The 14,237-nt window shown below is 43.1% G+C and overlaps 1 long non-coding RNA gene across 12 annotated transcripts in view; it reads left to right on the top strand.

The window, feature by feature from the left end:
- Positions 1-14,237, top strand: part of LOC136101953 (uncharacterized) — a 62,732-nt gene that overhangs the window by 23,526 nt on the left and 24,969 nt on the right. For 10 of the 12 annotated variants that reach the window (XR_011739279.1, XR_011739285.1, XR_011739275.1 and 7 more), the window contains 5 exons: positions 3,235-3,330; positions 8,104-8,471; positions 10,075-10,219; positions 13,558-13,717; positions 13,800-13,893. This is a non-coding gene — a long non-coding RNA (uncharacterized lncRNA). The remainder of the gene's footprint in view (positions 1-3,234; positions 3,331-8,103; positions 8,472-10,074; positions 10,220-13,557; positions 13,718-13,799; positions 13,894-14,237) is intronic. The other 2 variants (XR_011739281.1, XR_010651404.2) reach the window with 2 other exon arrangements.

The raw sequence follows: 14,237 nt of genomic DNA on the forward strand, positions 1-14,237 counted from the left end.
TGCATCAAGTCTGAAGTCAAAATATGTGCACGTATGAGGGACAAATAGCCTCCAGCAATAAAAATAGTTCCCTGTTGCCATATGAGTTAGTATGTCACAAGAGCATTAATCAATAGGTTTATTTCAGGAATTATTCTAGGGCTGAAGGGCAATCTGATCATCAGCAGAAGGATATTGGTGCTGCCAGAAACAAAGCTGCAAGCAGCACAGGATTTTGAGAAAATGTATTCAATGCTGTATTTGTAATGGATTTACATATTTGTATAACTGCAGAATGAATTAATTATATTCCCACTGCTTACAATACAAAGAAATCTGAGAAGATAATATTTTCCACTGATGGTGATAATAAATGTGATCTGTATTAAGTAGTTAAAAATTATTTGGGCCAAAATTCCATTAAAAATTGGCGAATTATATATGGGCAGTTTTTCCTGAAAACTGGCAAGAAAGTGAACTCAAGGAGTGTTGCTGGAAATCTGTATGTTTAGCCATACTTGTAACGTTGCTGGAAAAAGCCAGGAGGTTTTAAACTGGCGTATGCAAAAATATGTGAAATGATGGAACGCTACAGGAAACCGAAATTATTTCCCCACCACCTTCATGTTGCTCAATGCAGCTGCCGCGCCAGCTGCCTCTTATTGGGGCCAGGAGGCACGGCTGCTACGGCTGCTTCATCAGTGTCCCCGGGTCCCTTCGTGCCAGGGAAGGGCCAGGGGTGCTGCAGTCACCTCTGGTCTGCACCACCAGCCCCTGGTGCTTGGGAGATACCTCCTCAGTGGCTGGGTAGGTGCTTTGGGTCAAGGAGGCTGAGATGTTTCGTTCAGACTCCCGTGGGAGTTTCTGGTATTTCCAAAATAAGGTGTGTTTTTCCTCATTGATTGATCAGGGAAGCTTTCAAAATGAGAAACTTTCAAAACCTTGTGCGTATTTATGTGGATATATAAAATAAAGATCTCTCTTAATATATATGTTTAGAGCTATATGTGTCTGTAAAAAAAAAAAAAAAAGAATCTCAAAACATACATATTAAGAGATGAGACTGAAGCCCCAGATTGCCCCTGTCCCCTTTCAGCTGGCAGACAGGCAGCAGAGCCAGCTGCAGAGATAAGAGTCAGTGTCCCTCTGGCAGAGCGATTAAAACCTCCTGATCTGAGCTCCCACAGACTCCCAGCACTTCTGATCCAGATCTGAGCTCAGTGGCACAAGCCTGTCTCTAGCACTAGCACAGATAGCTGAACCACTACAGCAATCGCAGCTGAGCACTAGAAAATGGAAAAAGTGAGTCACATGAGGGAGATGAAAGCCAACACTAAGTGGTGTGATTATTCTATCAAAATGACTGTTATAAACACATCTTAAAAAAAAAAAAAAATCCTTAGCTAAACAATGCCATCAGGTGATGTTAACTGGTGACACTTTCTAATCTGGGATTGTGAACTAGCTGGCTCTGTGCATGCATTGCTCTGCAGCAAACTGTCAGGAGCAGCGGGGAGGCTGCTCTGCCAGGCTGGAGCCCCACCAGGGTACAGTGTTCACACAAACTCATTTGTGCCGCTACCACCCTGGCGACTGTTTTTCCAGTGCCCCAGTGGAGGGCAGGGATGATACAGGGGTGGCTGCTGCAAGGGGGTGTCTAGTTACCCCTCCCCAGCCTGGGGTGATCCCTGCCTGGCGGCAGCAGGGGAAAGCAGAGAACCAGGTGCGGAATGCTGCTTACTTACTCCATAAATGGGCTTTGCAGAGGTGGATTCAGATGCAGCTATGTAAACCAGCAGATCATTTTCTGCCATAGCAGAAGACCTAACCTGTAATCTCCAGGGGGGGGTTGTAACTCCACTTCCTGTACCTGTGCTAGCAGCAGCCAGACGTTTGCTGCAGCATGTAAAACCTGGCCAGAAATCAGAGTGATTTTTTTGGGACCTTGACTGGCATCGTTTTTGTATCACTGCTTGAGAGAGCAGTTTGAAACTTGTTTCCATGTCTCTGTGCATACTGCATTTACGTTGCTTGAGCTGGCCTGTCCATATAACAGGCAAAGGTACGCTTGGGCAAATTCAAAAGTTTGCTGTCGTTTGGTTTAGCATCCGCGGTTAACCCAGTTGTGGCTGCTACAAACCCAAAAAGTCCAATTATTTTAGTCCTTTGGTGGGTGGATGACACCTGCTGTTTTGCTGTGGTGGTTGCACTGCTGTCAGCAGCTCTGCTCATGCACTTTGCCAGCAGGCTGTTTTCTGAAGCCCTCCTCAGCAGGAGAAGCCGCCCTGTCTGTAATGACAGGTATTATTGACTGTCTCTTTCAAAGAATTAAAGAACTGGAGAGGAAAGAGATATTTTCCTTGTGCCACGGACTCTCTTCGTGAGACCAGGAGAGTTAAACCCCCAAAAGTCTTTTTAAAATGTCAAGATGATGTAAGGTACCTGCGTCCCACCCTTCTTGGGTGTTCTTGGCTCCACTGTCCTTGACCTGAGTAATTTCAGTCCTATTTGTTTTGAGTAATTTTGGTTTTGCTGCTGCATGTCCCTGTGAATAAGCAACAGTGTTTCTATTGGCAGCAGTTAGTTCTCCATCCACCCTTGTCTCCTAAGGTATGTAAGAAGCGCAGAATGAACTCTCAGTCTCTGACCTTTCCGGCGTGTGAGTTTTGTCACCCAAGTGGACTGAGAACAACATTTCATACTTTAAATGTTCATGTGTCCATGCCAAAGGCAAAGCTGTAAGATTTGGGTCTAGATTTTGAAGATATCTCAGTGTTTGGATTTGGAGGTTTGGTTGATGCCACTTGTAAATGCAGCTCCAAACTTCTGTAACTTGAGAACTGACTGTGTGAAATCACTGGGAGCTCTGCCATGCCTATTTGGGCGTTACCATTTCATACTCATAATTTCCTGGGTTTGAGATTCAGTGTTTCAATATGAACCAACTTTAAGTAGGGAGAAGCAGGTTATTAATAAGGTTAGGTCTCCAGGGACTTTTTTTTTCTTCACATGTTCACATTTCTGGGAACTCTGCACTGCAGAACTTTGGACCAAAGGTTTCCTCAGGTTTAAAAAAGCAAGAAGGATTCTTACAACTCTGTGGGAGGCATCTCTTTGGCATCTGTATGCTCTTGGCTGCAATCTTCAAGCCTACTGGGAAATGAATGAGAATCTAGTCTTCTGCAAACAGTGTCAGAATGCTTACTAGTTTTAGACTTATATTTTTAAAAATTGTTAAAATGCTTTCTGTTTCAGAAGAGTGAATGTCCAAGAAGAGTGTCTGCTGCAAATGAGAGGACTGCAGTTCCCATAAGCTTCTCCAAAGCTTAATGGAGGTTCCCTGCTAGATCTGTAAGCACACCCTGACAAGTTCTGAGTTATGGAAAGTATCTCCAAGTTCAGATTTCATGACCATTTGTTCCTTGCACAGACTATAATTTGTTTACTCTTCACCAAAATGTTGAATCACTAAACTAATAACATTTACAGATGTCAATGGCTGCAAAAGGTAGAAGCTGTCACTTACTAGGAGTGTTGATAGATGTGTTGGATGACTTTGTGGGATGCCTAGCTTATTTTTGTTCTGCACTGCTACAGAGCCATGGTTTTTATCTTGCTATATTCCTAGAATAAACAACAAGATCTGCTCTTGCATCTCCCCCACTCCTCTATGGCCTAGAATCATGCAGAAAGGGGAGTGCAATGCCGCTGCTGTTCGTGGGGGTGCACAGCTCTGTAGTAACAGGGGTACATGGCAATGGTGACTGAAGGTCCATCTGTGACTCTGTGTCTGCCCCATGGCATCTTCAACTCCAAGCTCTGCTTTCCTTTTCCTCGATGTGATATTCCCAGTCAATGCTGGACTAGCTACTTTCTGATGCCTAACTGCAGCAAGATAATTATCTTCTAATGTGAGATTCTTGCTTGTGCTGTGCCCAGGACATAGATTATAATTATTCCAGAACAGAAAACTATGTATAAAAAATATACGTATACGGTATATATAAAAAGTATATACCAGAACGGAAAAGTACTGATATTGTTCGCAAGTGAAGTGAAGCTGGAGTGATTGTTTTGTTGTTGTATGCTCACCTGGGTCTTGTTTCCTTTTTTCCCTCTCCTTGAAAAGGCACCAAGAGCCTATATTAGTGCAGAGGAACCTCTGAACTTTTTGCCAGGGTCACATAGTGGTTACATGATAAAAAAGGAATGTGTAGCCTTGAACAGACCATGGCTTACTTGACCTGGTGAAATCTTAGGGCTTGTGATCCCATGAGAATTAGACAAACTGTGGAGTTCAGACTTTTTTCTATGCATCAATGTTATTTTGGTTGAAGGCTCTCTTCACAGCTCTGCTGCTTCTATGTGACCCTGCATGAATCCCTAAACTTCTCAGTTCTTCAGTCCCCTGCTCAGTGAAGTACAGAAAATCGTGATTTATCCCTGCCTTGCAGGGTTAACATGTGGCCTGTCTGCGCTGTGTTGCGTGATCCCCTGATGAAAGCTATCATGTAAGCTCTGATAATCCAGCATGGCCATACTGAAAAGCATGCAGTCTGAATAGTTAGACATGCTTTCTTCTCACTTTCAGAGAAGACAAGTCTTTCAACATGTTTTGTTTTCAGATTTTGATCTTTAACCTCAATACTTATGACGGTTGGAAAAGGGAGAGGGTTGGCAAGTGTTCTTCTGGTAGAGATTAACCAGACCAAGACCAGTGGAGCAGCTGGGGGGGATCCCAGCTCGTTCCTGTACAGCTCACCTAGCCCAAGAGTGAAGTCTGTGTCATGTCAACAAGGAAAGATCTGCCTCCACTTGGCAACAAGTCCATAATACTAAACTTGCTTCCTTGCTGTTCTTTCTCTCAGTGTTGCTGGTATTTTCTTCACCTTCCTATGTCAGCTTTCTTCTCTAGGCACAAGGAGGGTCACCGCTGTGTTCTCTTAACAAACTTGAGATCAGGAAGTAATGCTAAACGGTAGTCTCTTAACAGCATTTAAGAATCCTTATTTCCCCCCTTGCGAGAGGGGAGGTGATGTGGGGCAGTTTTAGGATTTTGCTTTGACTTTGATTTGCCGAGGCGTAGAAACTGCATGAAGCATCTTCTGATAAGACCAGTATAAAATTTGCTTGGTTATGTGATTGTTTTAAATTCCCATTGCCTATAATATTCTTTCTGACTAAGTAATTCAAACATGCTTCCAAAGCAAGATGTTCTTGATCTCTCTTGTTGCCATAGTGGCTTCTACCGTAGCAAAGACTGTAAGACTTGTCTCACTTTCTACAGTGGTGAGGCTGTAGCTTGTAGCTTAAGTGTTAGTATAATCTTTTGAAAGAGGCTGATAGCTTTATAACACTGGGTGATGTATTGCAGCAGTACTGCTCACCTTGTCTTAGGAGAGGGGTAGGGTGGAAGGGCAGTGTCCATACGTACCAGCCTAACTCCTGGACGTGCAGAGAAATGCTCATTGGGCATATTGTGAATGATTCCCACCTACATCCCCAAAATGTTCTTTCCTGGGGAGGTTTTACACATGTCTGAGCAATTTCCTGAACAAAACTCTTCATTTTAAAATCTAATACACGTTTGCTATATACCAGTAGTACTATGGTAATAAACAAGTGACAGTTCTCATAATTAATGCCAGCACGTGACTAGCCTCTTTCAGACTAAAATAAGTAATGCCACAGTCTTGTGAGTGTGACTGTGAGGAAGGAGATTCTGAAATACTAAGTACTTGAGTGGATGGGCAAAAAATGCAAACGTTTGTCTTTCAGGTTAGTAGCCTGTGTGGATGCTGTCATTCTGCCCTCAGGACCCTGTGGGTTGGCATCCAGCTTGTCTCAGAGCATGTTGAGAGAAGTTGAAGTATTATTAATATGGGCCACATTCCACTGATGTGCAGCTTCGAAGTGCGGAGGACGCCCTTGTTAAAATCTTGGCAGATCATCACAAGCATCTTCCATGCTTTTGGCCTGAGGGAGGTGTTCCTTCATGAGCTCCATTAGTCAGGAAGAAAGGGGAAGGTTTCAAAATGAAGTTCAAACTCAGAAAATGAATTATTTTTCCTTTTTTAACTAGCCTGTGGTTCTGGGGCGTGTAGTTGCAGGCATGTGCACAGCCACGGGAGTTGTGAGGAAGGTGTAAGGCTTGCTGAGAAAGGAGCTCTTGAGCTTTCTGCATGGTCTGACAAGTACCAACTCCTCTGTTAAAGACTTGTACTTTGCCAGGAAGTTTTCCAGCTCAAGCAGAAATGTTCCTAGCAATGAGAAAAACCAGCTTACTGAACTTCAGTGAACTTGCAGAAAATATCTGAAGTTTTACTGTAAAAACCTTTTCACCATGCAAGTAAATGGAATGTTTAGGGTTTATGACTGATGGTAAAATCTTTAGAGCAAAATGAGGGTGTCATAAAGTCAAGGTCTGTTTCTTAGCACCTGGCCTGCCCAAGAGGCTGTGCAGGGGGCATCCTCTTTGGTTGGCCTCTTGCAGCTACATGAAGAACATGTTGAGAAGTGTCAATATAATAGAGACCAGTTCTGCTTGCTGTTCAATGGGGAATCTCCATGACTGAGTGAACACATTAGGAGCAGTCTCCTCTGCAGTCTTACCGTACTAGTCCCTATCCTTTAACCATAGGTTACATACAGATAAATGTTAATTCTCTGGAAAGGGAACAGACAGGATAGCAATTTATGAAGCACTGTAGGAAAAAAAAAAGATAATTCCTGTTACACTAAAACTTTATATCTGTTGTGCATTTACTTTGAACAAGAGTGCTGGAAGCTGGTTTAAATAAGTAAGCGTGCCTTAAGTTCCTCTCAGCTTTGTACTAAGTGTTTTCAACCCCACGTCTCACATACAGACAGATAAGTCCAAAGAACATGTAATTATAGTATAGTTAGCTTTTCTCCCCTCCTCAGAGCTTGGAATATAGTCATTTTTGGTGAAGCAATATTAACTTGTGTGTAGCTGAGGACCTTCATTCCCCACAGGATTCCTCACAATTCCTGATCACTGTGAAGACTCGAGTGGTCCTTGGAGTGGTCACCACTTCAGGCAGGGTTGTAGTTTGAATATTACTGTGGGTTTTATGCTGAAACTTCTTGGTGAGTGGGACAGCAGATGAACCTGGTGGTCTGCTCTGGCATTGGTGATAGACGTGCTTCAAGCAGGAGGATGGGCTGAGTAACATCAGGGGTCCCTGTTGACCCATGTTTTGTGGTGCTTAGTGGTAGTTCATGGAGGTGACACTGAGGTTCAATAACATGCAAAGCCAAGCAGGCAGACAAACTGAATAATTACAATAGCATTAGGCCATGAAGGCATGTTGAGGGCTGGCAATTGGGTTCACATGGCTGTACATATGCCAGGGTTTGCCTGCTCCTACTGTATTAAGCTAGAAGTGAAAAAATGTAATTCTCCACCTCGAAATATCCAGCCTGCTTGAAATGTTTATAGCAGTTAAAGTTTCTTTGTTTGGAACAGGCCAAAAGGATTGGTGTGCTTTGGATGAGTGTGTCTCTATCCATATTTCAAAAAATGGCTGCATCTTAAATTACCTCTGCAGGCCGCCATGAAGAGTGAAGGGTCAGGGAAGGGCCTTTATACATTTGTAAAATGATAAATCACGCTAATGTTGTATTTGTCATCTGACTTTGAAAAAATTAGCACAAACAGAGGAGAAAACATCTCCCATTTTAAATCTGTCCAATTGCTCTGCGAACAGTTTATGAATCCACATGGCCTGCTGTAAATCTGGGAGGGATTCTTTGGACAAAATATCTAGTGTATTTCGTACAGTTTAGCTGAAAACACATGATCTTTTGAACTCTCCACTTTGAAAGGATGCTCACATGCTAAATTCAACAAAATTTTAAGTGGACCGGGGGGGTGGGTGTTAAGAGAAGTCTGAAAACAACACTATTTGCTGTTAAGAGAACTTTCATCAAGATGAAATTATTTGGGATTGATATTGAACTGCAAGTGAAGTGGTTAAAAATGAGTTTTGTCCCATAGTTTTTATTGGTAAGTAGGGGTTGGTCATGCTCAGCAGCTCACTGCACAGAGAAAAGAAACTACAAAAATTACTCAGGACTCCCTTGTTCTTCTTGCATTTGCAGGTGGACTTGGTGGTTCAGCAAATGAAACTTGAAAAACTTTGTCATCACCCCCATTTTCTTCATGATGGGGCCTTCAAGTGACATAATGCTGCGCTCCCAACCATCGTCCTGCACCCCACTAATGACATCCTGGGCCAGGGCTTTCCATCTTGGGGAATTAAGAGCTCTCCTGAATGGAAAGCAACACCATATTTGCAGCTTTCCAGCCTGCCAGAGAGAGCACGTTGGTGGCAGCAGGAGGCAAGTCCACAGCAGCCATGCTGGCTGCAACTCACCACTTTGGCAGGGGAGGAGGCCACAGCCCAGCCAAACCCGTGGAAGGAAAGCATCCAACCCACAGGGAGGGAAGGCAATGGTGTGCTGGAATGGTAAGAAGGTCCACTGCAAGGAGTTGTCAAACCAAGATGGTCTCCCATAAGGAGTTTAGGGCACATTTACAGTCGACTTGGTTCAGCATCTGCCAAAGGCAGACTGAGGAGCCTTGCTCTGTCCCCTGGGGCCTTGTTCAGACAGTCAAACAGATACTCAGGGGTATGCTGGACCAGAGCTAAGCCCAACAGCACACAGCTGTTTTACCATCATAGAAAGTCTAACTTATGAAGAGAGATTTTTCCTTGTTGATTTGTATGATTTTCTTTGGAGAGGGTTGGTCCTTTGGGCTCTCTGCTTTTTCACTCATCTGTTAAAAAGCCCCATTTTGGGACATCCCAATTCTTTCAGCCAAGAAGAGCTGGATTCTGCTCCTGGCTTGCTCAGAAGTGGTTGCTCAAGAGGAGAATGAAGCATTCCTGTCAGGAACTGGATGCACAACATCCAGTGCACTCCTGGGGTTGCAGAAATAGGTCTTAGGCTCGAAGAGAAATCCTCCGCATGGCAGTACATTACGTCAGTACAGAAACGGACCATCCAATTTTGCATTCCAATATGAAACACAGCAGCCAGGTGATAGGTCCAGCAATATGCAAGTTTAATAAACTTCCTGTTTGACTTGCGGACAGAATAAATAGTTCCATGATGTCTGCTTAACCAAGCCAAATCGCGCACCTCTCTACATTGCAACTAGAACCGCTACAGTTAAGGGACTGTCAACATTTCCCATCTGGATGGATGGTTTAGCTGCTTTGCCTCACATCAGGGCTAACTTGGCATTTGACGTACCCAGTGCTGCTACAAGACTTCTGGTTTTACTGAATGTAATTTGCATCCTCTGGCTGTGTCATTCTTGGGCTTGAAAAAGGAGTTTTAAGCAGCATCAGAGTAGAAGGAAAATTAATTTTTAAACACATGATTTTGCAAATCCCTGGATAATTAGAAGAAATGTAGAGGCAGACAAACACAGAGTCTGGAGACGACGAACATTCCTCCCTCCTTGCTTTTAGTTTTAAAAAGGTCCATGGAACTGAACTATTACTCATTAGTGTCTGCCCCCGTCCCGCTTTCTGTTCCATACCGGACGCGCAGTGTTTGTATAGAAAACAAACTTATTGCACTATGTAATAAGATTTGAATGCAAACATTTAATTAACGTTATCTGTTCAGAAGCATTGTTTAAACAAAAGTTAACCTTTCTGTGCCAAAGCTGAATGAAACTTTGAAACTGAAAGTTGTTTTTTATTGTTCCTCTGACCAGTGCCATTGATTGATGTGCTGTTGATACAACCGCTTTCTCAGATTTCACGTATGGAAGTCTATGATGGAGTAACAACTACAGTAATTTGGCCCATACTGATTTCAGTTGAATACTAATATTTTGACCTTATTCCCTAGGAAATATTATTTCTGCTGCACAAACTTGGAAAGCATGGCCATCCCTGCGGTGTGAGCCACATTTATGACAAGCTTTCAGAAAGATAATATTTCACACGTAAATACATGCCTGTTGGTTCTTAACACTTTCTTTATTATCAGAAAGAGGTATGGGTCCTCATTGTCCTGTGGTTCTTGAGTGTTCCCTTGTTTCCCTTTTTTTAGTACCCTGAGATTTATATTTCTGCATACTTGTAACCCAGGAGGGACAAGGATGTGAGTCCTATGTGCAGCTGACCTCACCTGGAGTGAGACAAGAGTTCTGAACCTCGGGCCCCAGCACAGAGGATGAGGATGCATATCTACAAAGGTATTTAGCAACCAACTTCTTTAACGCCTTTGTGCATCTGAAGCCCTGTAGTGGATCCACTGGCCTCCATCAAGTAGGTATGTGGAGAAGCTGGGCATCGGTTAGGCATTGACCAACCCCTATAGTCTGACTCAGTAATCACTGAGGTAGAATCTGCCTGATTATCTCAAGGAGGAGGAGGAAACTGGGCTAGGAATTCTGTTTTGTGAAAATACAATACAAATTCCTAACCCAGTTTTCAGTCAGGAGAGTCATGTTATTGTTGAACAATTGATATCACTTCATGGAAGCTTATTTTCTGTGCCTTAAGGGAAATTCAATTAACTGAGCTTCTATTTTAAAACACTGCTCTTTCCTGTCACTGATGAAGCAATAACAATTACAGAACATGGGATTTTCTGGGAGTGTTGGTTGTTTGTTCTCATTGATATTAATTTTGCTGCCTCTCTTTGAATCTTATCTATAATACACCCTGAGGGAGCCCACTAGAGACCTGACTGATTTCACTGGCGTGTACTTGCTGCCCACTGAAGCAAGAGGAAAGGCATGTCCCACAGCTGCGGGACTTAGTGCTGGAGGTGCTATGGCCCTGATGAATAGGGCTGTACATGACAGTAGCTGAGATTTGTGGCAGACTCTACCCATGGGCTGTTGCTGACATCCACATGAGCTCGTTTCTCTACATAGAAATCTGCTGCTGTCACTAACCAGCCCAGAAACCAAAGCGTTCACAAGTGGTGCAAGTCCATTGTCTAGTCCTTGCCTTTCCATGCTCATTACAGCTCAGCAAATGCAGAGATTTGAACCTAACATGACAAGAAGTGTCAGAATCAGGGATTAATTCTCTGTGGAATAATTTCCGTGATGGGATACTGCCAGGAAGCTTGACTCTGCATTCCTTGGACACCCCAGATTTCCACAAACTGAGAGGACGACTGTGTGGGCAAGGAATGCGGCATGAGCTTGTAATCTTTTCAGCTAGATAGAGATATCTTAGCACATAAGTGGGATGCTCTCGAGAGCCTGCTGTGCCAAAAAGGCAACCCTTCTAGGACTGGGACCATTTATAGAGTGCTGATTTTTAGTGCAGAGCACGTTTTTATAACTGACTTCTATAAATGTTAAATACCAGGCCAATTAAGCTTGACAGTGCTGACAGAGTCTTAATTAAATCAGTGTGAACAATATCAGTCTTGCATAACTCTGTCTCCATCAAAAGCATCAGAAATTATGGTGGTGGTTTTTTGATTTGTCCCTTCTAAGAGATGAAGTTCTGACAGCTTGTTCCCGTTTCCAGTACTGCTGGTTCATTAATTTGTGTCCATAATTCTGAGCTTTCTACTCCACTCCTATCTATCTCTGGTTCTCTGTTTTGCTTCCTTAGTGTTGACATTTTGGCTGATTCCTTACAATGCTATATACTGGCTACAGAGAGTTCAAGCATGCCTTTCCTGTAACCCTTCTGTCCCTCCATTTAATGGCAGAGGTACAAACCTTCAGTCCATCAACAAAGATGAATCCTGCAAAACACCAACTACCAAGAGCTTGTATTTGGTGTTCAGTGCTGCTTTTATTTTTTTGAGACCGAGTCCCTAGGCAAAACTGTCATTTAAGCACAGTGGAAATTCAGTGTGCAAGCAGATTGCTGAGCCAGGGCCTCTCCAGCGTGCTGGCAATCCATGTGACTTCTGTGAAACGGGTGCCAGTTAATTACTGGGTATGTAAGAGTTAAAGGTAATGTAATGTCTGCTCTTGCTGTTGGAGTCTCCTACTTGTCTGCACAGGGGGGCCTTTGAGTGATGCAGCAAGACAGGGGCACCACGCGTGTGGAGGAGCACAAGCCAGGGCCAAGTCCTCTGGTTTCTGCACAGATGAGGGCAAAAATCCTGGCAGGCCTCCTGGAAGTAGCTCACTTTCTCTGGTTTTGATACCTGCAATTAGATACCCACCAAAGCAGCTGTTAACTGAGGTGAGGGCAGGAAATGCTCCTGTGATTTTTGCAATTTCAGCCCACTGGGCTCCTCCCCAGGGGACCACAACACTGAATGCTGGTTGTCCCCACCTGTTGCCAGATAACCGGGGAGCACCCGCTTTGTCAGCGGGGAGCAGACAGCAGGAATCTGGCTTCACCTGGCCTGATGCCACCCATGGGTGCCCCCCAGGAAAAGGAAATTCCCAGCTGCTCCCAAGGACAGCTTGAAGTCCTCTCTTTTTCTGGAAATGCTGCAAGGGGAGCTTAACCTGGACATGATAGTGGGATCTGGCATTAAGTCTCCTCTTCATCTCAAGAAATACTTTGCCTGTCTCTCTCCAAACATTTTTGGCTGTCTCTGCTTAGAAGCTTTATATAATTTCACAAAACTACTCATGGGTCCAGTGCAGCAAAACAGATAAACAGGGAAAGGATCTGAGTGTGTATAACAAGCTGGAATATGAAGAGGAAAAATAAAAGACAACATCACAAACCAACCTTAAAACCTGTGATCAACTTGGTTGCACACAGGGACCACTGGGGTGGTCACAAGGGTTGACTTGAGTTCTTCACTCTCTCTATTCTGCTTTCTTATCTCATCTGCATCTTTGATCTCTGAGCTAATGATTCTGTGATGACTTAGGCTTGATCAAACCTTCAGCTCTTGTGGATAAATGTTTCTAGCATCTTCAGGGAACATGTGGATCAATTTCTCAGGGTCTTGAAAGTGCCACAATGCCCTGAAATCTCATTTCTTAGCCAGCAGTTCATCTTCTTGTCTGTTCTCCATTTGATTTGTGTTCGGAATCAGACCACATGATGTAGAATGCAAATAAAGAGGTTTTATGGAGGACTACTGGAAGATTGTAATCTTCTGGTCTTATCTCTCATACCAGACATATCCTGAAATGACTTGTTCTTTCTTCTCTTTTTATTTCACAATGTAAGCATTTCACAGAGGAGGTGACATCTTTCAGTGCTTTAGCATTTCATCTCCCTATGTCTTCACATTTTTTTCCACTTTCTCATCTGCATGTTACCAACTTAATTAAACTGCACAATGACTTTAAAAATACAAACTCTAACAAAGACTAACGAGGATGTTTCTTGGCAGTTGGTCATTGTTTTGCCTTGGGCCCATAGCTTCGCTTGCTGCTCTCCACTGGGTGCTGAACCCATGCTTGTGTTTAAAGATAACTGCTCCGAGCATGATTATATCATAGTTTCTGTGTACGCTTTCAGGAGGGTTTAATGTTGTATAATCTGCCCATTATAACCACATTTCCAGACAATAGCAGCTGCAGAATACAGTGCAATAAAATGTTACCAAATCTTGTTCCTGTTCATTCCTTGTCATTATATTTAGGTTCTGATGAGCTGGTTTAAGAGCACACAGAAAGGAGAAAGAGAAGAAAAAAAAAGAAAAAGAAACACACACAGCCGGAACAACAACATGAGCTCAAAGCAATGGCTGCAAATGTAACCAGTTTTATTAGTTCACAAAGATGACATGGCCTCTAACCAAGGTATGTGATATTTTTCCATCTGAATCTGCCTGCCAAAGCAGTATAAGTTAAAGTAAGACCTTTTTTTAATCTTATCATGCAGATTGACTAATCATGTTGATTTGACTGGACTAGCTTTTGATCAAGGCACTGAAGAATAACTACAGCAGCTGTCGTCTTTCTCTGTGGGATTTCAGGTAATTTCTGCAGCGCAGTGTGTCTTGCAAGTACAAGCAAGCAGAGTCTGCTGAGAGCAGAAGCAGCTTCCCATTCTTATTGTCTTCTTATGATCTGTTTTCCACAAGCAATACTACATGCTAATTGCTTCTGTAGTAGAGCCATTCATCATGATTTACTTTTTTCTTCCATAAGCATAGTTAGTAGTTGAAGGAGTCAAATTCCATTCGCATATGTGACTTTGCCTCAGTTTCCTGTCTTGTTAAAGATACAGCTGATGTTTAGAGTTGGGAAGTCGTGTTCCTTGAAAGACCTTTTCCTTGGAATTCCTATAAACAAACTTCTTTAATTTCTGAGTGCCATG

The sequence above is a fragment of the Patagioenas fasciata genome, chromosome 5 (assembly GCF_037038585.1).
Source record: "Patagioenas fasciata isolate bPatFas1 chromosome 5, bPatFas1.hap1, whole genome shotgun sequence".
Taxonomy (NCBI): domain Eukaryota; kingdom Metazoa; phylum Chordata; class Aves; order Columbiformes; family Columbidae; genus Patagioenas; species Patagioenas fasciata.